The following is a 24839-nucleotide window of genomic DNA, read 5'->3' as shown; positions in this document are numbered from 1 at the left end:
ACCCTATAAGGCCAGGAAGCGTGATGTCAATGGAGCCCACTGGTTTACTGTGATAACCCAACATGCAGAACAGAGAGAGCCAGTAACAGCAGGAGGGAGATGGGGAGCCTAGAGTTAGAAACAGTAGAGGTGTGTATCAGGTACATGGTTGGTGTGCACCCTGTGACATATTTTGCAATAAGTCCAATTAGCTTCAAGAATAAAAAAAAATATAGTGATATATTGACAATTCAGGATTTATAGTATGCCCACAAACTGTTCTGAATGAAGAATAGGATATTTAAGTATAGCTAGATTTGTTGTCTCCTTTAAGCCTATTAGATAAATGAAAGAATGTGGTATCGATGGGTCCCAGATTCTAACAAATATTATGTCAGAATGGAGCCCCTGGGCCCCTTTGCAGACAACGTCATTGCCATTGCTTTTGCTGCACCATTGCCGCCTACTCATACTTTTTTTATTACCTTATTAATTAATTAGATCTTGCATGTTTCTTTTAAAATCCTGCTTGTTACAACATAATTTATGTCATCAGTGAGTCGTGGCAGTAGCAGAGCATCCTACCTGTCTTCATTTCATGTGTCTTGTTTGCTCTTCCTTCAATGATTTTATTAAAGTGGTAAAATGAAGCCCAAACAGGGTTATTCAATAAGGTGAAGGGAGAGTTCAATATTTTCTCTTCAGTCTTGGCGGAAAGCATACTTTGGCAATAATTAGTCTAGGGATTAGGAGTAATAGGCATTGGTATTACCTATTTTAGGGTTCGTATACACTGGCTGATCCATGGCATCAAACGACTACAGATTGGTTACATAAAAGTCAATGCGTGGCATTCGTTTAGCAGCGCGTTCAGACAGGTGTACCGTGTTTCCAATGCGTTAAGAATAGAGTTGGTGCAAATTGTTTTAGACATCCCGTTCCATTGGTCTATGATTGCTAGTTGGGAGCGACAGAGCAACGTCTTATCCGACGGCTTCTGCGGCTCATCTTTTGATTAGCTGGCCTAGTGTGACATCACATGTGTATCATACCATAATGATGACGTAGCGGTAGGTCTTTAATCAAAAGAAGAGTACCAACCAAGAGGCGGTATTCCTGCTTCCATTCAGCTGCCACAGACCACTGTCATGACCTGATGGAATAGGATGTGTCAATAGATTGGCACCAACTCTAGTACAGAATGATCACTAAAAGATCGTTCTATGCACACAGGCCATCAAAGGCTGTTTACACAGGATGATGTGCTGCCAAAAACAATTTTAAGCAATCTTAAAAATCATTCCATCCAATAAACGAACGTTTTGCTCGTTCGTCGGGTGATCTGTGGCTTGGTTACATTGCCCAACTACTGAGAAACCAGCGATTCTAAGAACAATTGTTCCTAATAATTGTCCATTATGAATGCACCTTAACTGGCCAATGCTAATATTTATAGAGATTTGCCCATCAGCTTAACCACAGCATGGTGGCCCAATGTTGATTAAAGGTCCATCAGCTAGCCCACAACATGGTGGCCCAAGGTTGACTAAAGGTCCATCAGCTAGACTACAGCATGATGGCCCAAGGTTGACTAAAGGTCCATCAGCTAGACCACAGCGTGGTGGCCCAAGACTGACTAAAGGTCCATCAGCTAGACCACAGTATGGTGGCCCAAAGTTAACTAAAGGTCCATCAGCTAGATCACAGCATTGGGTCCCAAAGTTGACTAAAGGTCCATCAGCTAGACCACAGCATGGTGGCCCAAGGTTGACTAAAGGTCCATCAGCTAGACCACAGCATGGTGGCCCAAGGTTGACTAAAGGTCCATAGCTAGACCACAGCATGGTGGCCCAAAGTTGACTAAAGGTCCATCAGCTAGACCACAGTATGGTAGCCCAAGGTTGACTAAATGTATATCAGCTAGACCACAGCATGGTGGCTCAAGGTTGACTAAAGATCCATCAGCTAGACAACAGCATGATGGCCCAAGGTTGACTAAAGGTCCATAAGCTAGACACAGCATGGTGACCAAAGGTTGACTAAAAGTCCATACGAGATGCTCTTTTTTTTTATTTGCGATTTCTGTAATTTTTTAATTTGTAGAAAGCTCCACATACACTAAGATGATAAATAATGATTGATACGGATGTTCCTCCCACCTGAAATGGTACCTCGGGGCAGTGCTAATATGTGAAGAATGTCAGATTCATAAAGAATGTGGAACATATCGTCGACTCAGGGATATGTCTTGATGGGCGAATATACCATTAGTGCAACATGGGCAACATCACAGGGGCCTAGAAAGTAAGGGGGCCTCATTCATCTCCAAAGCTAGTAGAATTGTGCATTATGATGAGCTCTTGGGCTGCAAAGGGCCCAAATACTGTTCTTTTACAGGGGCCCTCTTCTGTCTGTGTTCGCTGGGCATGTCATTGAATATTTGTACTGAATAGGTAACAATTCATTATGGTTTTAATTGCTTGGCTTTAAATGACTTCTCACAAAGTATTTTTCTATTGTAACATTTTCAAGTTTTGGTCGATGGAGCCGTGTGATGGCTTGTTTTTTGCGTACTGAAACAACAATTCTATTGATAACATTTTAGGGTTTATAATGCTTTGATTGCCCCTTATTCTATTTTGTTGCAATGTTGTAGCTGTTGATAAAAAGTAATTTTGGAGTTTTGATTTTCTTCTCTCATTAAGTAAATTACCGGTTGGATTAATAAATTTTATACCAAATTATATACCAAATTTGTGCATTTTTTATTTCTTTATTTTTAATGGGGAAATGAGGAGTGATTCAAGCTTTTATATTTTTTTATGGTTTTCATATTTTTTAAAATATTTTTTTCACTTTCTACTGTATTTATTAGTCCCCTTAGGGGTCTTGAACCTGTGATCGTCCTATTGCTTGTACTATACAGATAAATAATACAGTATTATTCTGTATAGCGAAAATCACAGTCTCCTATGAATGCCAGCTGCAGGCTGGTTTTCACAGGAGTGCCATCATGACAAGCATGGAGATCTTTAGCCGACCCCTGGCAGTCATGGCAACCCATTGGCGCTCAACTATCACATTATGGGAGCTGCGGTGGGTGCATAGAAAGATTCACCCCCTGTCGTCGCTCAGTGCATGATGCTGTTAGACACTGACAGCGGCATTTACCACCTACACTTCACCAACACCGTTAGAGGCTGATGATGGCTGAATATCACAGCTATCATCTGCTGTGAAAAATTCAGACTCGGCTTACAAGCCCACATCAAAGTCAGCGAGCCGGTATATGATGTACCTGTACGTCATATATCAGTGGGGGGTTAAAGAGGACCTGTCACCAGGATAAAAGTGTCCAATTTTTGTTCTTATTTTATTCCACAGCTCCACTGAGTAATCTGTTTTATTTTTTGTTTTTTTTTAAAGCTGCCATATGATACCAGAGATATGAACTTTTTTTGTGCCAGTTTTTTATGGTCTTTATAATGATTTGTGGCTCTCTGGATCCTCTGGGGTGTGTCTTGAGGCTACTCTGCATTTTTACCCTGTGAGCCCCACCCCCTTAGTAAAGACCATCAAAATTAGCACTGCATAAAAAGGCCCATATCTCTAGAACCATATGGCCAATGTAAAAAAAAAAACAACTAGGAGCAGCGGAAAATAACAGCAAAAACAGGACACTTTTGACCTGTTGCCTGGTCTTCTTTAAAAGAGTCAATGAGTTCACAAAGGGAGGCGGTCTAGCTCCTCGACCACCAATTTTAAAGCCTATTTCTAAATGCCAGTTATTTAATGTATATCAGGACCTCAGATTATATTAGTACAAGATAAAACAGAGCAATATACCTTTCTCATACTATCCTAGTCTTGTCTGGGAGCAATGCTGTGAGCATCCCTTTATCCCATACCCCACCTGTGCATTATTCAGATGGTGCGAGGCACAGATGGTGGAATGTACGGGCAGCTTCCCACACGCTGGGAGGAGAGCTGCACCACAGCCAAATGTAGGGTGGAGGTTGGGAACATTTTGCTTTTGTTAGGTGGTCTGGATGAATTCTGCTCATGGGAAATGAATGCAGGTTCACTGGAGAAGAAGGAATTGAGGTGTGGGGGGATAAGGTGCCCTGATGGGTGATTACCATAATAATCATATAGAGTAAGGAACGCTAATTCACCTAACATTAGGATTCTACGAGATGTAGGAAAGGTCCATAGAAATATATGTAAGAGTGGATGGATGCTACCAGGCCAACGTGGGTCACATCTGGATGAGTGGTGGCAGCGGCTGTGTATTCTAGGTCAGTACAGGAATAGCAGAGGATGGCACTGTGATACAGTACAAATGTGAGATCGAATCTATGGTTAAAAATATTTCTCCTGCTGGCGCGTGCCCTGCTGACTGTGATGCTGGTAACCATGGATACCACTCTGTCGCATCTATTCCCCCCACCTTAGCCGATTCCTACAGCACCCCCCCCCCCCCCTCCTCTTTACATCCCCCACCTCGTCGTAGATCTTGGAAATCAGCCTGTGTACTGGATTTAACCCATCCTTGCAAAAAGAAAAATGAAAAAATAAAAAATAAAAAAGGAATTAATGCAAATATCGACACATGCATGTTCTAACATAAGTGTGAATGAGGCCTCATTTATAAAGAAACAAACATATGCGATAGCTGGAGCAGGAGACCTTCACATCAATGCATATTTCTGATTTGTTTTATTTTGTCTTTTTCAAAGGGTAAATTATGGTAGACCTTTCGTAAGTCCAAAACGTATACCATCTTACCGGGTATAGATAGGCTTAGTCCAAAGCACGGACCATGCTCTTGTGTAGCCTTCCAATGAGACTCCAAAAATACATCTTTATTCCAGTTACAGGAATAGAGGATAAAACCTTCATTATTGAATGTTGAGTAAAAACATGTTGCAACAACGTAAAAATGAGGTGCAAATCCTACGTGTTTCGAGTGGTTAACCCAATCTTAATCTTGGCGTACAGTGTTCACCGCAAAAACACTGTGTGCCATGATTAAGAGCGGGTTAATTACTCGAAAAGTGTAAGCTCTGTACCTCATTTTATGATGTTACTCTATTACAACAAGCTTTTACTCAACACTCAATAAAGTCGATTTTAGGTTTTATCCATGTGGCTGGACTGAAGATGTGTGGCACCCCAGGAGTCTGGTTGCCACAGTGGCATTGCCTCCCTCACAGGGGGTGATGTCATGCCAGGAAGCAAAAAGGGATCCCCTTGGCAGGTAATACAGTTCGCATGCAACAATTTCCTGACTCCAGACCAGAAGGGGGAGCTCTAAACCCGGTTTCAGGGGATCTTCCCTATAAGTTCTGGCCTGGAGGCGGGCTTAGTTAGTGTAGTCTGAGAGAGTGAAGGAAGAGGAGGCAAGAAGTGAGGAGAGCCTGGGACTGGAGCTGCGACTGAGCACACCTCAGTACGGAGCGCCAAGACCGGACACCGGAATCCATGGTTGTGTGGGAACTGCAGGCCCCGCAGCCAAGTCCGGGGGACAGGAGATTGCAGGTCTCCCGGCTCCAGCTGACACCCGAAGGCACAGCCGCATATCAGAGCCCGGAGTCACCATGAGGGAGTGCACCTGGAACAGGCTCAAGCTGCCTCCCATGTGGGTAGTGTTTCACTAAGTGGACAGACAGAGAGGGACTTGAGGAGATCTAAAAGTACCAAGCACCAGGGAATGGCGCAGTAGGAAGGCTTCCAACCCCACCTGGCTAGGTGGATCCCGTAATGCTTCCTGGCTGCCCAGACCTCCAAGATCACCTGTCACCAGTGCCCTTGTGTCCTCCAATCATTCCTGTACCCCAACATCCACAACCCCTCAAAGACTGTACTGGTAGCCCTGGGGCCCCGCTCCACCTGTGGGGAGTCAAACTATCTCAGCTGCAACACCACCGGCCCCAGCGGACCCCTTAAGCAGCATCGGCCATCTCTAGCCGATTACCACAGGTGGCATCACGAATAATCCCCTTTTTCTATATAAACATTATTCCTTTCCATCATTCATCCCCTTTAATTGCACGCCCAGGGTGACAGACCGGATCACTGCTGCCGTGACAGCCCCTTTAAGAACCGTGCGACCCAGTTCCGAGTACCCCACGGCCCTAGCGGGTGTCGCAGATGCACTTTTAGACCTCACATAAGACAACATAAGTGATTTCTCTATTTTGTGATCGACATATTAATGTTTTACACCTTGAATACCACTTGTTCTAAAACCACATGTAAACCGGTATTCCTAAAATGTAATGTTTTAAAAAGAAGGCAGCAGCAAAACTGACAATGAACTGGTCAGAAGTCAATTCTGGCTATTCCAAGCGGAAGCCACCAGAAGAATAGAGTGGTCACTTCTTTAAGCAGCTTCATGGCTTTCAAAGCTTGAAGCGTTTAAAAGAAGTAACAAAAGACTAAATAAGCGCACAGCAAATACACAGTGTTTTTACATTGCTGTGCATTATGTTCAATATTTTTGCTTTTTCAGGTGGGTTACAGGTGGAATCCACCTGGAAAAAAACATTGTGTGCACATACCATTAGACTAGGGTCATACACATGGGTTACATTTTAGAGCTGGCTTCAACTGAGATATTCTCTTTTCTATAGATCTGGCAAACAATATTTAGAATGTTTTCACATGTTGAGGATTTGATGCAGATTACAGCATTCTGCGTTGATGACAATCCATATCCTATGCATGAGGTTTTTACCACTCTGATTACATGCTACGAAAAATTTCCATCAGAGTTTGGTCCGTATGTCTGTTTTGACCATCAGAGTTTGGGCTGTGGGTCAGTTTTGACCATCAGAGTCTGGTCCGTGTGTTTGTTTTTACCATCAGAGTTTGGTCCGTGTGTCAGTTTTTACCATTAGAGTGTGGTCCATGTGTCACTTTTTACCATCAGAGTTTGGTCTGTGTGTCAGTTTTGACCATCAGAGTTTGGTCCGTTAGTCAGTTTTAGCATCAGAGTTTGGTCCGTGTGTGAGTTATTACCATTGGAGTTTGGTCCTTGTGTTTGTTTTTACCATCAAAGTTTGGTCTGTGTGTCAGTGTTTACCATCAGAGTTTGGTCAGTGTGTCAGTTTTTACCATCGGAGTTTGGTCCATGTGTCTGTTTTTACCATCAGAGTGTGGTCCGTGTGTCACTTTTTACCATCAGAGTGTGGTGCATGTGTCACTTTTTACCATCAGAGTGTGGTGCATGTGTCACTTTGCACCATCAGAGTTCGGTCCGTGTGTCAGTTTTTACCATCAGAGTGTGGTCCGTGTGTCAGTTTTTACCATCAGAGTGTGGTCCGTGTGTCAGTTTTTACCATCAGAGTGTGGTCCGTGTGTCACTTTGTACCATCAGAGTTCGGTCCGTGTGTCAGTTTTTACCATCAGAGTTTGGTCCGTGTCTTTTTTTACCATCAGAGTTTGGTCCGTGTGTCAGTTTTTACCATCAGAGTGTGGTCCATGTGTCACTTTGTACCATCAGAGTTCGGTCCGTGAGTCAGTTTTTACCATCAGAGTGTGGTCCGTGTGTCAGTTTTTACCATCAGAGTGTGGTCCGTGTGTCAGTTTTTACCATCAGAGTTTGGTCCGTGTGTCTGTTTTTACCATCAGAGTTCGGTCCGTGTGTCACTTTTTACCATCAGAGTGTGGTCCGTGTGTCAGTTTTTACCATCAGAGTGTGGTCCGTGTGTCAGTTTTTACCATCAGAGTGTGGTCCGTGTGTCACTTTGTACCATCAGAGTTCGGTCCGTGTGTCAGTTTTTACCATCAGAGTTTGGTCCGTGTCTTTTTTTACCATCAGAGTTTGGTCCGTGTGTCAGTTTTTACCATCAGAGTGTGGTCCATGTGTCACTTTGTACCATCAGAGTTCGGTCCGTGAGTCAGTTTTTACCATCAGAGTGTGGTCCGTGTGTCAGTTTTTACCATCAGAGTGTGGTCCGTGTGTCTGTTTTTGCCATCAGAGTTTTGTCCGTGTGTCACTTTTTACCATCAGAGTGTGGTCCGTGTCTTTTTTTACCATCAGAGTTTGGTCCGTGTGTCTGTTTTTACCATCAGAGTGTGGTCCGTGTGTCACTTTTTACCATCAGAGTGTGGTCCGTGTGTCTGTTTTTACCATCAGAGTGTGGTCCGTGTGTCACTTTGTACCATCAGAGTTTTGTCCGTGTGTCACTTTTTACCATCAGAGTTTGGTCCGTGTGTCTTTTTTTACCATCAGAGTTTGGTCCGTGTGTCTGTTTTTACCATCAGAGTTTGGTCCGTGTGTCTGTTTTTACCATCAGAGTTTGGTCCGTGTGTCTGTTTTTACCATCAGAGTGTGGTCCGTGTGTCAGTTTTTACCATCAGAGTATGGCCCGTGTGTCAGTTTTTACCATCATAGTTTGGTCCATGTGTCACTTTTTACCATCAGAGTGTGGTCCGTGTGTCTGTTTTTACCATCAGAGTGTGGTCCGTGTGTCACTTTTTACCATCAGAGTATGGCCCGTGTGTCAGTTTTTACCATCATAGTTTGGTCCGTGTGACAGTTTTTAGCATTAGAGTTTGGTCAGATTTTCAGCAGGTTTTTCTCAGATAAAAAAGAATAAACATCCATGAAAAACATACCGCACACAGATGGCATCCAAGCGCCGTCCAATTTTTTTTTCACGGACCCACAAACTTGCATTGCAGAGTTTTATCCAAGACTTGGATCAAAATCAGGCATGTCTTCACTCTTTACTTGTACCGAGGAAAAAATTGAACATGTTAACTTCCCCATAGACTGTTATAGGTACGAGTGTTATCAGTGAAAACGGAATGAGCCATAATTCTTACCTATTAGCCCAAATGGGGCCAGTCCATATGCGCAACCGTGGCAGCTCATACTACCCATCCATTGCAATGTTAGCCTTCTGAGGCAGATTATATGGCAAAGTACCCCGGATACGCAAAGTGCAAATCTGCCACATGTGAGCATACCCAAATCGAAGGTATTAGTTTGTGTTTAGACCTACAGTACCTATAAAACATCATTTCAATCAATAGCTTATTATTAGATGCTGAATCTCCTGCCATGTATTATCTTGGGGTTAACACATAGATGGGTTGTATCTCCCAAGTGAAGGATGCACCAGATAGATGATATCCTTCTACCTGTACGTTAACAGATGTTTTCGCTCTACCTGGCAGGAAATGGATTAAAGCCCAGAGGATCTTCATTTAATTTGCAGAAAACTGGATCAGGAATAGATATTTAATTTCTAGTTGCCGGAAAGCAAGATAACAGGATAGATGTGTCTTTACACACAGAACGTGGAGGTTCCAAGAACATAAACTCTATTAATACTCAACATGTAGTAGGAGTACGATTCAAGGGTCGCCTGGAATAGGAAGGGTTGAAATAATGTTCTAGTTTGTATGAAAGAACCCAATGATCCTGTCTTATCTGTAATGAAGATTTATTGATTATATACAGGTGTATGGATAAAATATATATTCAGAATAATAATAACGAAAATAATATAATTATTATTATTAGCATTATTATGAAAATGTCTTGTATGTTATTCATGTATCTTTATATAGTCTATTTATTATTATTATTATTATTATTATTAGCCCAAGTTTACATTTATCAGTCTTGACATGGATGCAGCGCCATTATGGCCACAAGACCTTGACGGACAGCGGCTCTAATGGCTTGAAATATAGATGATTCCCGTAGTACATTAGTCTGAAACTGGCCTTTATTTACATGTGCAGAGGATGTCTTACCAAGCACCTACCTGATAAATTATACATTAGTTTGTCAGAAATGCCAGATGTCTCCTTTTTTAGATTAAGTTCCCACAATGAGTTTCTGATGTTGTGTTTTTTCTCTGTGCATTTCATGAGCAAAACCCACAGGTAAAAAACACATATGCATTTTAGTATGTTTCCGCTTTGTAATTTTTTTTAAGCCCAAGTAGGTGTTATTAGACATTTTTCACTAGGGGCGTGTACTTCTGCTTCCTGTATGACATTGACCAATCATAAGCAGGCAGCAACATAGAAGTGTGTAAGGGTCTGTGATTATGTCATCAGGGTCACATGACCTGAGTCCATGGTCCTGGAAGCCAGAGTGTGCAGCCTAAATAGCCACTGAAGGTATATTACACAGCACAGAAGATCTGGGAATACTAATTGGAGTTAATGTTCCCACACTTCTGTGCTGTGTAACATATCTTCAGTGTTTATTTAGGCTGCACACTCCGGCTTGCAGGACCTGTGGACTCAGGCCATGTGACTCTGATGACATCATCACAGATCCTTCTGCACTTCTATGTTGCTGCCTACTTATGATTGGTCAGTGTCATATAGGAGGCAAAAGTACACACCCCCAGTGAAAATTATCTGATACCACCCACTTGGACTTAACTAAAGTTAACTCATTAGGTACCAAATAAGTTTATTGCTAATATCTCCGCAATGGAGAGAAGACATAATAAAAAAAACTTTTAATCCGATCTGCCGCCACTATTTCCAGTTCAAAATGAAAAATTTGTTGAAAGACCCCTTGAGTTCCCTGAGTAATATAAGAAAAGCTTATACTCACCTCTTGCACCAGTGCAATTATGGCAATGTCGGCACCGGGTGTCTCGGTGCTGATGTGATATTGTTATGTCACATGAGTGCCGCAGCCAATCAGTGTCTGCTCAGATGGAATATTGATGAGCAGCATCTGATCACTGATTGGCTGCAGCACTCACGGGACATAATTTTATGTGAGTGCCGGGTCTTCCAGCACCGACATCACTGGTACTGCGCTGATGTGTGAGAAGTGTTTAATCATTTCTTATTTCACCCAGGGCGACTCTGGCATTTATAGGGGGTTGGCCAATTATTTATTTTTAATTCCAAACCACGTCCATTAAGACTTTTTTTTTTATAAAGCTGCAGCTAATTCTTTATGCAAAGGACCACATTTTTGGTGTATGTGTTCTCCCAGTGCACAACAGACCCCCAGTAATCAATGGCTCACGTCACTAACAATTTGTCACAGTCCGCATAGAACAAAAATTGCAGTATTAGGCAATGCTCTGCAGTCGAGTCAGATTGGCTGAGTTGGACCAAATGATAGGCACAGGCACATTGTGTACAGGCGCATGGAGCTTCCTTCCATTGAAAACACATCTGCTTTATCTGCATGGAAAATGACCAACAATTGGTATGTCTAAAAGAGGATATGTATCCACTGTCTGAGCTTTAGACTTGAGGCAAGATGTCCACAGGGGAGTAGTGAAAGACGATAGACACTAGTGGTCCCAGCGCAGCGCATTTGTTCTTTTTGCCCTCCTTATCCAATCTTATTTCTGGCACCAAAATTTCCACTTATAACCGTTCTACGCTGTTAATTTTTGTTCTTTAATGTGTTTTCCGTATCTTGCCTAAAAGTCAAGTGGGAGCAAAGTTACAGCTAACAGGAACCATTTTTCAGGAAGGATAAAGCACCATGCAAGGAAGATGCAGCACCGCATCTCTATCTATTTTTTCTTTGAATGCCCAAGACTGTGCTCTGTATACCCGAGTGCACTAAGAAAGTGACTAAATGGTGCCACAAAAAAAGTGCATTAGGATGCAGCCAATCATAACCCTCTCCAAAAGGACAAAGGTCCCCAATAACGTTCCCCATCCCTCCGAGTTAGAAGGCCACAGCGAGGGTCAGAGACTAGTAGCCTCCCATAGCTGAAGCCATGGGAGACCCAATCTTGCTCCCAGCATCTGCCTGCGTTCCTACCCAAGTGAGAGCTAGGAGCCATCGATGGTCAGCTCCTTTCCCAAGAGGAGAGTCAGGGGTCAGGGGGGGAATAGAACCTGATGGTCACACACTCCCCACCTAGACTGAACAGGAGTGAACCCGTAAGGGAGCAGCACCCTGAAAAGTCATAGTGACAGATACACGTGCAAAGGGTGACACACAAGTGAAAAACAATTAATTAAATAATGAAGGTGTTCCTAGTGTAATACTGGCCGAACCGTCTACCGGGAATTTAAAAATTCCCAATCTAAGCCAAAAATCCAGGAAAAGGGTGTGTAATCAAAAAGACTAAAGAAGTGAAGTGCGGTATAAAAGTGCCACAAACTCAAGTGGGTTTCCCATGCTCAGTGAGTTAAGGCACCCCAGGGTCGCCATTCATGGGGCACCTAGCACCTCAAGCCAGACTCCCAAACTTACCTAATCTAATGGCTGCAATCGTGGAGGGCCAATTTTTCCATCCGATGACTATATAAGCCACCTGGCTTACTTCTGTGTGCACCGTACCCAATGTGCATAATGTATCGACCTACTAGGGCAGCCCAGACCAAACCCGCTTTTTCGAATTATACTACACTTGATCTTAGCCAAAAGTCCAAGATGCACCACATCTCCACCATTGTAGTGAGAGGTCTAAAGTCACTCGCTTGAAGTATAGTCCCATCTACCACTGATATAAAAATGAATACAATCCTATAAATTATTCCTAAAAAAAAAGTGAAAACATAAGTTTTGAAAATTAGCTTTTTATTTTTCAATTTTACTCCCAGCATGCATTGGGATTTTACAAATCTTCTCCATTGTCGCCCTCTGCTGAATAATCCACATAACGCCGAGAAGTGAATAAGGAAGGAAGTGACAGCTGCTCGGAGCAGATTTTTGGCTCATAAAAATTGATTGACAGTTTTCGAGCTCAACTACTGATCTGCAAAACGCTGGAATATTTTTAGCAGACTGATGCCACTGGACCCTACGGAAAGTAAAATGTATCTGAGTATGTGGAAGACTTGTTCTAGTCCGAGGATATTAGAAAAAAGCTTTGTATATTGACCAGAGAGGCGTCGTGGATATACACGGTCCCAGTGGTACTGTTATAGTTAATATGGTTATTACTGGGTAAGTCGTTCCTGGCGGGGTAAGAACTAGGGGGCTGATTATTCTCATGTAATGGATGACTTCTCAGCATCCTTCTGCGTCGAAGCCGCTGACGTTTATGGGTTTATCTTTGGCACAGAAGAAGTTATAAAGCATTTGTTTAGCTACACCCTGGCAGGGAAGAGGTTACAGCGAGATGGCAGTCGTCTCTGCATTGCAGGTAGTGTGTGGAGCAGCCTCAGTGCATCAGACAGAACATTCTGTGCATAACTAACAGCCTGATCCAGACACAGCCACACACTGCCAACAGACACGCAGACGGCGAAACGCTCAGCGCTCCCTGACCAGTCTCCTGCTAGACATCACCTGCTGGCAGAGGGCACAGAGATCCCACCGAGGGATGGCCACCTGGGACTAAAAATCAGCCCCAGCACACAGACCCCACCAGCTCACTTACCATATTGCTCACCCCTACCCCATCACAAAAAAAAAATATTAACATCATTTCCTTTAAAATGGGTTGGGCAACTCCTCAATCAGCACGTTTGCCCCCCGTTAAAATAACTACATATATTCACGTCCGGTGCCATTCCCTTTAAATACATAAACCACGCCATCACCACAAGTAGAACAGTACAGGTGGGATACAGAGTTTGTCCCATTTGGACTGAGGTCTAAGAGGTAACATTTCTGTTGTGAATTCGCTTTTTGCTCCCTCTAGTGGTTACTAGTTTTTTGGACTCTGGATTTTCTGTCATTCTTTTTATCCGCACCTGGGTCGTTAGTTAGGGGTGTTGCTATTTAAGCTCCCTGGACCTTCAGTTCTATGCCTGGCAACGTAGTTATCAGAGCTAGTCTGCTGTGCTCTTGTCTACTGATCCTGGTTCCAGTAATTTCAGCTAAGTCTGCTTTTTGCTTTTTGCTATTTGTTTTGGTTTTGTATTTTTGTCCAGCTTGTTCCAAATCTATATCCTGACCTTTGCTGGAAGCTCTAGGGGGCTGGTGTTCTCCCCCCGGACCGTTAGACGGTTCGGGGGTTCTTGAATTTCCAGTGTGGATTTTGATAGGGTTTTTGTTGACCATATAAGTTACCTTTCTTTATTCTGCTATCAGTAAGCGGGCCTCTCTGTGCTAAACCTGGTTCATTTCTGTGTTTGTCATTTCCTCTTACCTCACCGTTATTATTTGTGGGGGGCTTCTATCCAGCTTTGGGGTCCCCTTCTCTGGAGGCAAGAAAGGTCTTTTGTTTTCCTCTACTAGGGGTAGCTAGATTCTCCGGCTGGAGCGTGTCATCTAGAATCAACGTAGGAATGATCCCCGGCTACTTCTAGTGTTGGCGTTAGGAGTAGATATATGGTCAACCCAGTTACCACTGCCCTATGAGCTGGATTTTTGTATTCTGCAGACTTCCACGTTCCTCTGAGACCCTCGCCATTGGGGTCATAACAGTTTGCCAGGCCAGTATTAAATGTTTAATGCATTGCAGAAGAGGGATTATAAGAAAGAAGATTCTGAGTTTTTTTTTTTTTTTTTTTCTTCTTCCCCTTTACCTCAGAGTGGCTATGCTTGCTGCAGACATGAATGTCCAGACCTTGATTACAAGTGTGGACCAGCTGGCTACTCGTGTGCAGGGCATACAAGACTATGTTATCAGAAATCCTAGGTCAGAACCTAAAATACCGATTCCTGAACTGTTTTCCGGAGACAGGTTTAAGTTTAGGAATTTCGTGAATAATTGTAAATTGTTTTTGTCCCTGAGACCCTGTTCATCTGGAGACTCTGCTCAGCAAGTAAAAATTGTTATTTCGTTCTTACGGGGCGACCCTCAGGATTGGGCTTTTTCGCTGGCGCCAGGAGATCCGGCATTGGCTGATATTGATGCGTTTTTTCTGGCGCTCGGTTTACTTTATGAGGAACCCAATCTTGAGATTCAGGCAGAAAAGGCCTTGCTGGCTATGTCTCAGGGGCAGGACGAGGCTGAAGTGTATTGCCAAAAATTTCGGAAATGGTCCGTGCTGACACATTGGAACGAGTGTGCACTGGCCGCTAATTTTAGAAATGGCCTTTCTGAAGCCATTAAAAATGTTATGGTGGGTTTTCCCATTCCCACAGGTCTGAATGATACTATGGCACTGGCTATTCAAATTGACCGGCGGTTGCGGGAGCGCAAAACCGCAAATTCCCTCATGGTGTTGTCTGAACAGACACCTAATTCGGTGCAATGTGATAGAAAAACCGCAAATTCCCTCATGGTGTTGTCTGAACAGACACCTGATTTAATGCAATGTGATAGAATCCTGACTAGAAATGAGCGGAAAATTCATAGACGCCGGAATGGCTTGTGCTACTACTGTGGTGATTCTACACATGTTATCTCAGCATGCTCTAAACGTATAGCTAAGGTTGTTAGTCCTGTCACCGTTGGTAATTTGCAACCTAAATTTATTCTGTCTGTAACTTTGATTTGCTCACTGTCATCTTATCCTGTCATGGCGTTTGTAGATTCAGGTGCTGCCCTGAGTCTTATGGATCTCTCATTTGCTAAGCGCTGTGGTTTTACTCTTGAACCATTAGAAAATCCTATTCCTCTTAGAGGTATTGATGCTACGCCATTGGCAGCAAATAAACCGCAGTATTGGACACAGGTTACCATGTGCATGACTCCTGAACACCACGAGGTGATACGTTTCCTGGTTTTACATAAAATGCATGATTTGGTTGTTTTAGGGCTGCCATGGTTACAGACCCATAATCCAGTCCTGGACTGGAAGGCTATGTCAGTCTCAAGTTGGGGCTGTCGTGGTATTCATGGGGATTCCCTGCCTGTGTCTATTGCTTCTTCTACGCCTTCGGAAGTTCCGGAGTATTTGTCTGATTATCAGGATGTCTTCAGTGAGTCTGAGTCCAGTGCACTGCCTCCTCATAGGGACTGTGACTGTGCTATAGATTTGATCCCAGGCAGTAAATTTCCAAAGGGAAGACTGTTTAATCTGTCGGTACCTGAGCATACCGCTATGCGTTCATATATCAAGGAGTCTCTGGAGAAAGGACATATTCGTCCGTCTTCTTCCCCTCTTGGTGCGGGATTCTTTTTTGTGGCAAAAAAGGACGGATCTTTGAGACCTTGTATTGATTATCGGCTTTTAAATAAGATCACTGTCAAATTTCAGTATCCTTTGCCGCTGTTGTCTGACTTGTTTGCCCGGATTAAAGGTGCCAAGTGGTTCACCAAGATAGACCTTCGTGGTGCGTACAACCTTGTGCGCATTAAACAAGGTGATGAATGGAAAACCGCATTCAATACGCCCGAAGGTCATTTTGAGTACTTGGTGATGCCTTTTGGGCTCTCCAATGCGCCTTCAGTTTTTCAGTCCTTTATGCATGACATTTTCCGGAAGTATCTGGATAAATTTTTGATTGTTTATCTGGATGATATTTTGGTTTTTTCTGATAATTGGGATTCGCATGTGGAGCAGGTCAGGTTGGTCTTTAAAATTTTGCGTGAAAATTCTTTGTTTGTCAAGGGCTCAAAGTGTCTCTTTGGTGTACAGAAGGTTCCCTTTTTGGGGTTCATTTTTTCCCCTTCTGCTGTGGAGATGGACCCAGTCAAGGTCCGAGCTATTCTTGATTGGACTCAGCCCTCGTCAGTTAAGAGTCTTCAGAAGTTCTTGGGCTTCGCTAACTTCTACCGTCGTTTTATCGCTAATTTTTCTAGCATTGTGAAACCTTTGACGGATATGACCAAGAAGGGCTCCGATGTAGCTAACTGGGCTCCTGCTGCCGTGGAGGCTTTCCAGGAGTTGAAACGCCGGTTTACTTCGGCGCCTGTTTTGTGCCAGCCCGATGTCTCACTTCCCTTTCAGGTTGAGGTGGATGCTTCAGAGATTGGAGCAGGGGCCGTTTTGTCGCAGAGAGGCCCTGGTTGCTCTGTTATGAAACCTTGTGCCTTTTTCTCTAGGAAGTTTTCGCCTGCCGAGCGAAATTATGATGTGGGCAATCGGGAGTTGTTGGCCATGAAATGGGCATTTGAGGAGTGGCGTCATTGGCTCGAGGGTGCTAAGCATCGTGTGGTGGTCCTGACTGATCACAAAAATCTGATGTATCTCGAGTCTGCTAAACGCCTTAATCCGAGACAGGCCCGCTGGTCATTGTTTTTCTCCCGCTTTGATTTTGTTGTCTCGTATTTACCAGGTTCAAAGAATGTGAAGGCCGATGCTCTTTCTAGGAGCTTTGTGCCTGATGCTCCTGGAGTCGCTGATCCTGTTGGTATTCTTAAAGATGGAGTTATCTTGTCAGCTATTTCTCCGGATCTGCGACGTGTGTTGCAGAGATTTCAGGCTGATAGGCCTGAGTCTTGTCCACCTGACAGACTGTTTGTCCCGGATAAGTGGACCAGCAGAGTCATTTCCGAGGTTCATTCCTCGGTGTTGGCAGGTCACCCGGGAATTTTTGGCACCAGAGATCTGGTGGCCAGGTCCTTTTGGTGGCCTTCCTTGTCAAGGGATATGCGGTCATTTGTGCAGTCCTGTGGGACTTGTGCTCGAGCTAAGCCTTGCTGTTCTCGTGCCAGCGGTTTGCTCTTGCCCTTGCCTGTCCCGAAGAGACCTTGGACACATATCTCCATGGATTTCATTTCTGATCTTCCGCTATCTCAGGGCATGTCCGTTATCTGGGTGATATGTGATCGCTTCTCCAAGATGGTCCATTTGGTTCCTTTGCCTAAGCTGCCTTCCTCTTCCGATCTGGTTCCTGTGTTTTTCCAGAACGTGGTTCGTTTGCACGGCATCCCTGAGAATATTGTGTCAGACAGAGGATCCCAGTTCGTTTCCAGGTTCTGGCGATCCTTTTGTAGTAGGATGGGCATTGATTTGTTGTTTTCGTCTGCTTTCCATCCTCAGACTAATGGACAGACGGAGCGAACCAATCAGACTTTGGAGGCTTATTTGAGGTGTTTTGTCTCTGCTGATCAGGACGATTGGGTGACATTTTTGCCGTTGGCTGAGTTTGCCCTTAATAATCGGGCTAGTTCCGCCACCTTGGTTTCGCCTTTCTTCTGCAACTCTGGTTTCCATCCTCGCTTTTCTTCGGGTCATGTGGAGCCTTCTGACTGTCCTGGGGTGGATTCTGTGGTGGATAGGTTGCAGCGGATCTGGAATCATGTGGTGGACAACTTGAAGTTGTCACAGGAGAAGGCTCAGCGCTTTGCCAACCGCCGCCGCGGTGTGGGTCCCCGACTACGCGTTGGGGATTTGGTATGGCTTTCTTCCCGCTTTGTTCCTATGAAGGTCTCCTCTCCCAAATTTAAACCTCGTTTTATTGGGCCTTACAAGATATTGGAAATCCTTAATCCTGTATCTTTTCGTCTGGATCTTCCTGTGTCGTTTGCTATTCACAATGTATTTCATAGGTCCTTGTTGCGGCGGTACATTGTGCCTGTAGTTCCTTCTGCTGAGCCTCCTGCTCCGGTGTTGGTTGAGGGCGAGTTGGAGTACGTGGTGGAGAAGATCTTGGATTCTCGCCTCTCCAGGCGGAGGCTTCAGTACCTGGTCAAGTGGAAGGGCTATGGTCAGGAGGATAATTCCTGGGTGGTCGCCTCTGATGTTCATGCGGCCGATTTAGTTCGTGCCTTTCATGCCGCTCATCCTGATCGCCCTGGTGGTCGTGGTGAGGGTTCGGTGACCCCTCACTAAGGGGGGGGTACTGTTGTGAATTCGCTTTTTGCTCCCTCTAGTGGTTACTAGTTTTTTGGACTCTGAATTTTCTGTCATTCCTTTTATCCGCACCTGGGTCGTTAGTTAGGGGTGTTGCTATTTAAGCTCCCTGGACCTTCAGTTCTATGCCTGGCAACGTAGTTATCAGAGCTAGTCTGCTGTGCTCTTGTCTACTGATCCTGGTTCCAGTAATTTCAGCTAAGTCTGCTTTTTGCTTTTTGCTATTTGTTTTGGTTTTGTATTTTTGTCCAGCTTGTTCCAAATCTATATCCTGACCTTTGCTGGAAGCTCTAGGGGGCTGGTGTTCTCCCCCCGGACCGTTAGACGGTTCGGGGGTTCTTGAATTTCCAGTGTGGATTTTGATAGGGTTTTTGTTGACCATATAAGTTACCTTTCTTTATTCTGCTATCAGTAAGCGGGCCTCTCTGTGCTAAACCTGGTTCATTTCTGTGTTTGTCATTTCCTCTTACCTCACCGTTATTATTTGTGGGGGGCTTCTATCCAGCTTTGGGGTCCCCTTCTCTGGAGGCAAGAAAGGTCTTTTGTTTTCCTCTACTAGGGGTAGCTAGATTCTCCGGCTGGAGCGTGTCATCTAGAATCAACGTAGGAATGATCCCCGGCTACTTCTAGTGTTGGCGTTAGGAGTAGATATATGGTCAACCCAGTTACCACTGCCCTATGAGCTGGATTTTTGTATTCTGCAGACTTCCACGTTCCTCTGAGACCCTCGCCATTGGGGTCATAACACATTTCTCCTTGTGGAGAGTGACATGCCGGCTCTGGCATGCCAATGTAAAGGGGCTTATTCGCCATGCAATGCTCCTCTGGGAAATGTAATATGCAAATTTCTTCTTCAGAGAGGAAGAGGACATGAACTCTATAGCGCCACCTGTTGGAAGCGGCAATCCTACAAGGAGAAAATGTACCACTTAGACCTCAGTCCAGAACCTCTCATTTAGCCAAATGAGTTCTCATACTTTGCACTCATGAGGGGCAATACCCTGAAACACCGTGTCGGCAAATTGAGATTTTGATTTGGCTTCTATCCTAAGTCACATTTCAAGGGTCGGTAGGATCGCTGCTTCCAACGGGTGGCGCTATAGAGTTCAAGTCCTCCTCCTCTCTGAAGAGGCAATTTGCGTGTCCCATTTTGGGACATTTATGGCAAGTTTAAAGGATATGCCATACAGCGTATGTTTGATAAATGCAGGTCCTGCTGCAGAATGGTAACCCAATGATGGCTTCCAGAAAAGGAGAGGTGGCTGCACATGTGCGGCTCGCTCCATTCATTTCTAATAGGAACCTGTATGTATCAAACACAGATAATATACCCCATCAATATGCCACAAATGTCCCAGATGGGACATACACTTGTACTGTTAGTCAGGCACAAGTGTCCACCAACATAACCCATTCTACCCTATAACGTCGCCATATAGTGCTCATATACCAGGTCTGCAGGCAGTCAGCAGAGGATTATTAGGGTCTGTGAACACGCTGAGTATTTGGATGCAGACATTTTTGGTGTTTTTCCAGCCAAGAGTTGCAGAAATGGTGCAGAAATTTCTGCATCCAAATACTCAGATCCTTACAGGAAGAAGTAACAAGGACCTCTCCGTTCTCCTCACTTGTCTTTGTTGGTGAATACTTGTATTCCCTATTAAATAATTATGGAGCATTACCTTTTTTTGTGGCTTTCCTATTATTCCTCCTGGAAATATATGAATAAACTGACAAATTGTTGTTACCATTTGTGTGACCCTGCCCAGTCTAACTTTGGCTCATCACTGCTGTTCATACCAGACTGTGAATGGGAGGACAATGGTAATCCTTAGGGCTCGCACAGTCAAGCTAATAAATCGGACCAGTGCAATCCAATAAAAAACTGGATTGCACTAGGACCAGTGTTAACCTATGAGGCAGTGCACATCTGAGAATCGGATTGCACGCACCTACACAAGTCTATGCGGTGTGGAAACATCACTTTGCACTCGGATAGAGCTGACATGACTGAATCAGCAAGGACCTTACTAAACCCAGACTCATCACTGAACCTTTATATAGTGAATTAACCGTGGTCACGACTGCCTGCACTATTAGGTCCATCGCGAGAATGACCATAAGGCCACGTTCACACGGTCAGTATTTGGTCAGTTTTTTACCTCAGTATTTGTAATCCAAAACCAGGAGTGGGTGATAAATACAGAAGTGGTGACGTGCTTCTATTATACTTTCCCTCTGTTTGTTCCACTCCTGATTTTGGCTTACAAATACTGAGGTAAAAAAATCACCAAATACTGAACATGTGAACGTGGTCTAAAAATAAATGTGAGTGCGGAGCTATTCAATCGTGTGTGTCTTTTAGGGAATGTTTACACAGTGTTTTTTGCCGCGTTTTTTTTTTCTGCGCAAAAAAAGTGTTGGCAGGAAAAATGCTGATTCCATTACGTGCGTTTTTGATGCATTCATTTGAATGGGTAAAAAAAACCAAAAATGCTGCAAGAATGTTAATGCTGCGGTTACAAAATGAACGCATAATAACTCAAAAACACAAAGAGTAAAAAAGGAATGAAATTTTAGAAATGGCATTTTTTTGCAATTACTGTAAAATGCTGCATTTTTTTCCCACACAAAAAAAATGCATGAAAAAAGCAGCAAAAATGCTGTTTGAACAAGCTCTTATTAGGATTGCAATTTTTTTTTTGTGTGTGTGCTTAAGGCCGAAGTTACACTTAGGGTAGTTTCACACTAGCGTTTTTTGCAATACGTCGCAATGCGTTTTTTAAACGCATCCTGCAAAAGTGCTTGCAGGATGCGTTTTTTCACCATTGACTAACATTAGCGACGCATTTGCGACGCATTGCCACACGTCGCAACCGTCGTGCGACGGTTGCGCCGTGTTGTGGCGGACCGTCGGCTGCAAAAAACGTTACATGTAACGTTTTTTGCTGCCGACGGACCGCCATTTCCGACCGCGCATGCGCGGCCGGAACTCCGCCCCCACCTCCCCACACCTCACAATGGGGCGGCGGATGCGCTGGAAAGATGCATCCGCTGCCCCCATTGTGCGTCGTATACAACGCTAGCGTCGGTACGTCGGCCCGACGCACTGCGACGGGCCGAGTACGACGCTAGTGTGAAAGTAGCCTTACTGTATGGAAAATCGGTCCGAGTCTCTCTGCCAAGAGTCGCACAAGTGTTCTCTGTATGGTCATCCGTGTGTAATTAGTTTGCAATGCTATGATGCGATTTTCTCGCATCTATGTATCCATATGACATGCGTATGACTTTACATTTCTCACTGTTTTTCCCCATTGAATTTTATGGCTCAATTGGCTATACTGATGGTCTGTGTGGTGCACCCATAGACTTGCTTTGGCGAGACTCGGGCGATATACATGTTCAATCGCAGCATGCTGCAATTTCACTCGCATGCTGAATACGCCAGAGAAAAAAAACGGTGATGGGAGCTGCCCCATAGATTAGCAGTGGACCGAGTGCTATGCAATGTTTTTTTCGCATAGCACTCGTCCGTATTCTACACTAGTGTGACCCCGGCCTAAAGATGACTATCTAAACTGGCAGCGTTTCTTTCAACAGAAATGTTACTCCAGTCTGGGACTGGAGTAACATTTCTGGCAAGGTGCACAGAGGCGCCTCAGTAAATGTGCCGAATTCAATAAGTGGCTTGTGCCGTACAAAAACTCCAGTCTTAATGAATTGGGGTCTTTACCTTTGTATGAAATAGAGTACTATGCTATGCTATTACAAAACCCGAGAAATAATGTACCGTATTCAGAAAATACTGGAGGAGGCTGGCACCTATATACCGATGGTACACTGACAGCAGCAGCCAGGAGGCCCATTTTATGACCTACCAGACCAGGCAGATAACAGTCCGGGGTTGATGGCCACCATGTGCCCATTGACAGTCTAGCGCAGAAAACAACCACCGACAAGAGCTAGATAATTATAAAATACAGAGTGCCTGCTGGGAGAGACTGTCCTTCATCAATTGTGACACGGCACATTAACTTTGACGTGGCAGCTGAATCGATGCCACACTTTGGGCTAAAATACAAAAACTCTGATCCCAAAGGTGTACATAGCAAAGTCTGAATCGTCGTGGTCATGGTCCATGCCAATCCTACACCAGCCTCATCTTAGACACTGGGCACTTGTTTGTTCCACCCCAAATGTCCATCCCTTGGCGCAATTACGTTTTTTAACCTTTCTCGGTTTTGGTTCTGGTATTTCTCTTATCTAGGGGTTGTGTCTACATAATAAATGGTCAAAATTGTCCATCGTTGTGTCTACGTTAAAGGGGTTTTGTCAGGATCCTAGTTACATACAAAAGTGCGTGTCCATCAAGTTCAACCAAGGGATGGGACCATAATGCATGATCCAGTCTACCTCAAAAGACCTCATATTTACTTTCTAATCCCAATTGTCGTTCCACTGAGAATCTTACACATGTACATAATTATTTATTCTATTTTCTTAAAAAAAAAGTATCTAAGCCTTTTTTGAAACCATCAACAGTTCCCGTTGTGACCGGCTCTTGTTGTAGAATATTCCACTGATCAGTAGTTCTTCTTTGTCTCTTCTGGAGATTGAACCTTTCTATCTCCAGATGAAGGAAGTAACCCCTTGTCTTTTGAGGTGGTTTTACATAAAACAGCTTTTGACTATAATTTTTGTATAGGCCATTTGTGATTCTCCATGTATGAGAAAAACCAATGACACTCGGACCACACACTGATCAAAGTCTGATCAGAATAACTGATCCGTTTTTCTCGTAAGTGGAAAAACTGGACATGCGAATGAGCTCTTAGTCTGTTATCTACAAGTACACCCAGATGCTTCTCTGCAAGTGTGGAGCGCCCCCAGACGCAGGGCTGCGGGGTACTCGGTACCGGGCCTCTCTGTCTCAGTTCTGGGGTTGTCACGGTGGCTAGACCAGGTCCGTGACCCTGCTAAGGGGCGTCCAATGAAAGGTGAAAGTGGTGGTGCGTGGTGCAAGTCACGGTGAATAACGAGGACACAGGGTTGCAGTCTCTTTACCTCTTTACTGAAGGCTTCAAAATCCTCAATCCGGAGTACGGTTAACAGGGCTGTTTGAGACCGGCCGGCCCGATGGCACCTCCAGAGTTCCCTTTGCAGGTGGAAATCTGTGCCTTCCTTCTAGCGCCTGTGTGTTGTAGTACTTCCCTGCTGAGCACCACGGGATAGTCCTCACAACTGTTGTGTCTGTTTCTGATGTTCTTTCCCACAACTTAAGTCTGTTCTGATGTTCTTCTCCGTCCCCCAGATGATATGGCTAGGACGCACCCGTATGACGGGTAGGCCTGGAGTTCTTCCGGGACCCTAGTGATGCCCCTCTCCCACAGTTGCCCCCTATGTCTGCTTAGGTGATTTAGGTGAGACAGCCAACCTATAATTAACTGTCCTGCCGTTGGTTTGAAGTAATGCTTGGCGCCCAATACTTCCTCGGCGTTCCGGCCACCGGCTACGCGCCTCAGTAGGATGTTGCCTCGATCTTACAGCACGACTCCTACTGGTGTTATCTCCTTTTTGCTGTGATCTCGTTTCTCACTCTTCACAATAAACCTCGCTTCTTGTCCTTTCTTGAGATACCACCGCGATGTAGTGCAGGTGCGGTTCCTTAACGTTCTCTCTTGTTCGCTAGGCCTCTGTCAGGATCCCACCCCTGACAGGGACCCCCCTGAATCTTCCACTGCAACACCCTCTGCCACAGGATGTTGCCTGGTTCCAACCCAGTCAGCTTCTGTCTAACTTCCTATCTAACCCCCAGTTTTACCAGATTGTGAGGAGTGGCCTAATACATAGTGCCCTTTGCTCCCCCTGGAGGCCAGACTATGAAGTGTATTGGTGTCTGTGATACCTGGTCAGGTGAACTCCTTAAGTGCCATCAGACGTACCATCACTCCCCTTAGCGGCGGAGCGTCAGTACTGCAACGACCAGGACTCTGGGGCGCTGCAAGTGACTCTCCTAGTTTACTAGAACACAAGATTCCCGGACATTATTAGTGTCCATGTGCATAACTTTACATTTCTCCACATTGAACCTCATCTGCAAAGTGGATGTCCAAATCAGCCTGTAACTTATGAAGATTTTTCAAAAACTGCACATAACTTTGTATCATGTGCAAAAATAGAAACAACACTATTAATCCCATCGTCTATATCATTAATAAATAAGTTGAATAATAGCAGATTCATACTGAACCTTGGGGGTC

The 24839-nt window shown here is 44.4% G+C and overlaps 1 protein-coding gene and 1 long non-coding RNA gene across 23 annotated transcripts in view; both read left to right on the top strand.

Moving 5' to 3' along the window:
• Positions 1–24839, top strand: part of CAMK2B (calcium/calmodulin dependent protein kinase II beta) — a 181075-nt gene that overhangs the window by 50845 nt on the left and 105391 nt on the right. The gene's annotated exons all lie outside the window — the stretch shown is intronic.
• Positions 653–4536, top strand: LOC143773349 (uncharacterized). Its single transcript, XR_013215153.1, has 3 exons — positions 653–1640; positions 1687–1864; positions 1911–4536. It is a non-coding gene; the product is annotated as an uncharacterized LOC143773349 (long non-coding RNA).

This window comes from Ranitomeya variabilis, chromosome 5 (genome assembly GCF_051348905.1).
Source record: "Ranitomeya variabilis isolate aRanVar5 chromosome 5, aRanVar5.hap1, whole genome shotgun sequence".
Classification (NCBI taxonomy): Eukaryota; Metazoa; Chordata; class Amphibia; order Anura; family Dendrobatidae; genus Ranitomeya; species Ranitomeya variabilis.
The sequence above is the reverse complement of the archived record's forward strand: the minus strand, read 5'-3'. Positions and strand labels throughout refer to the sequence as shown.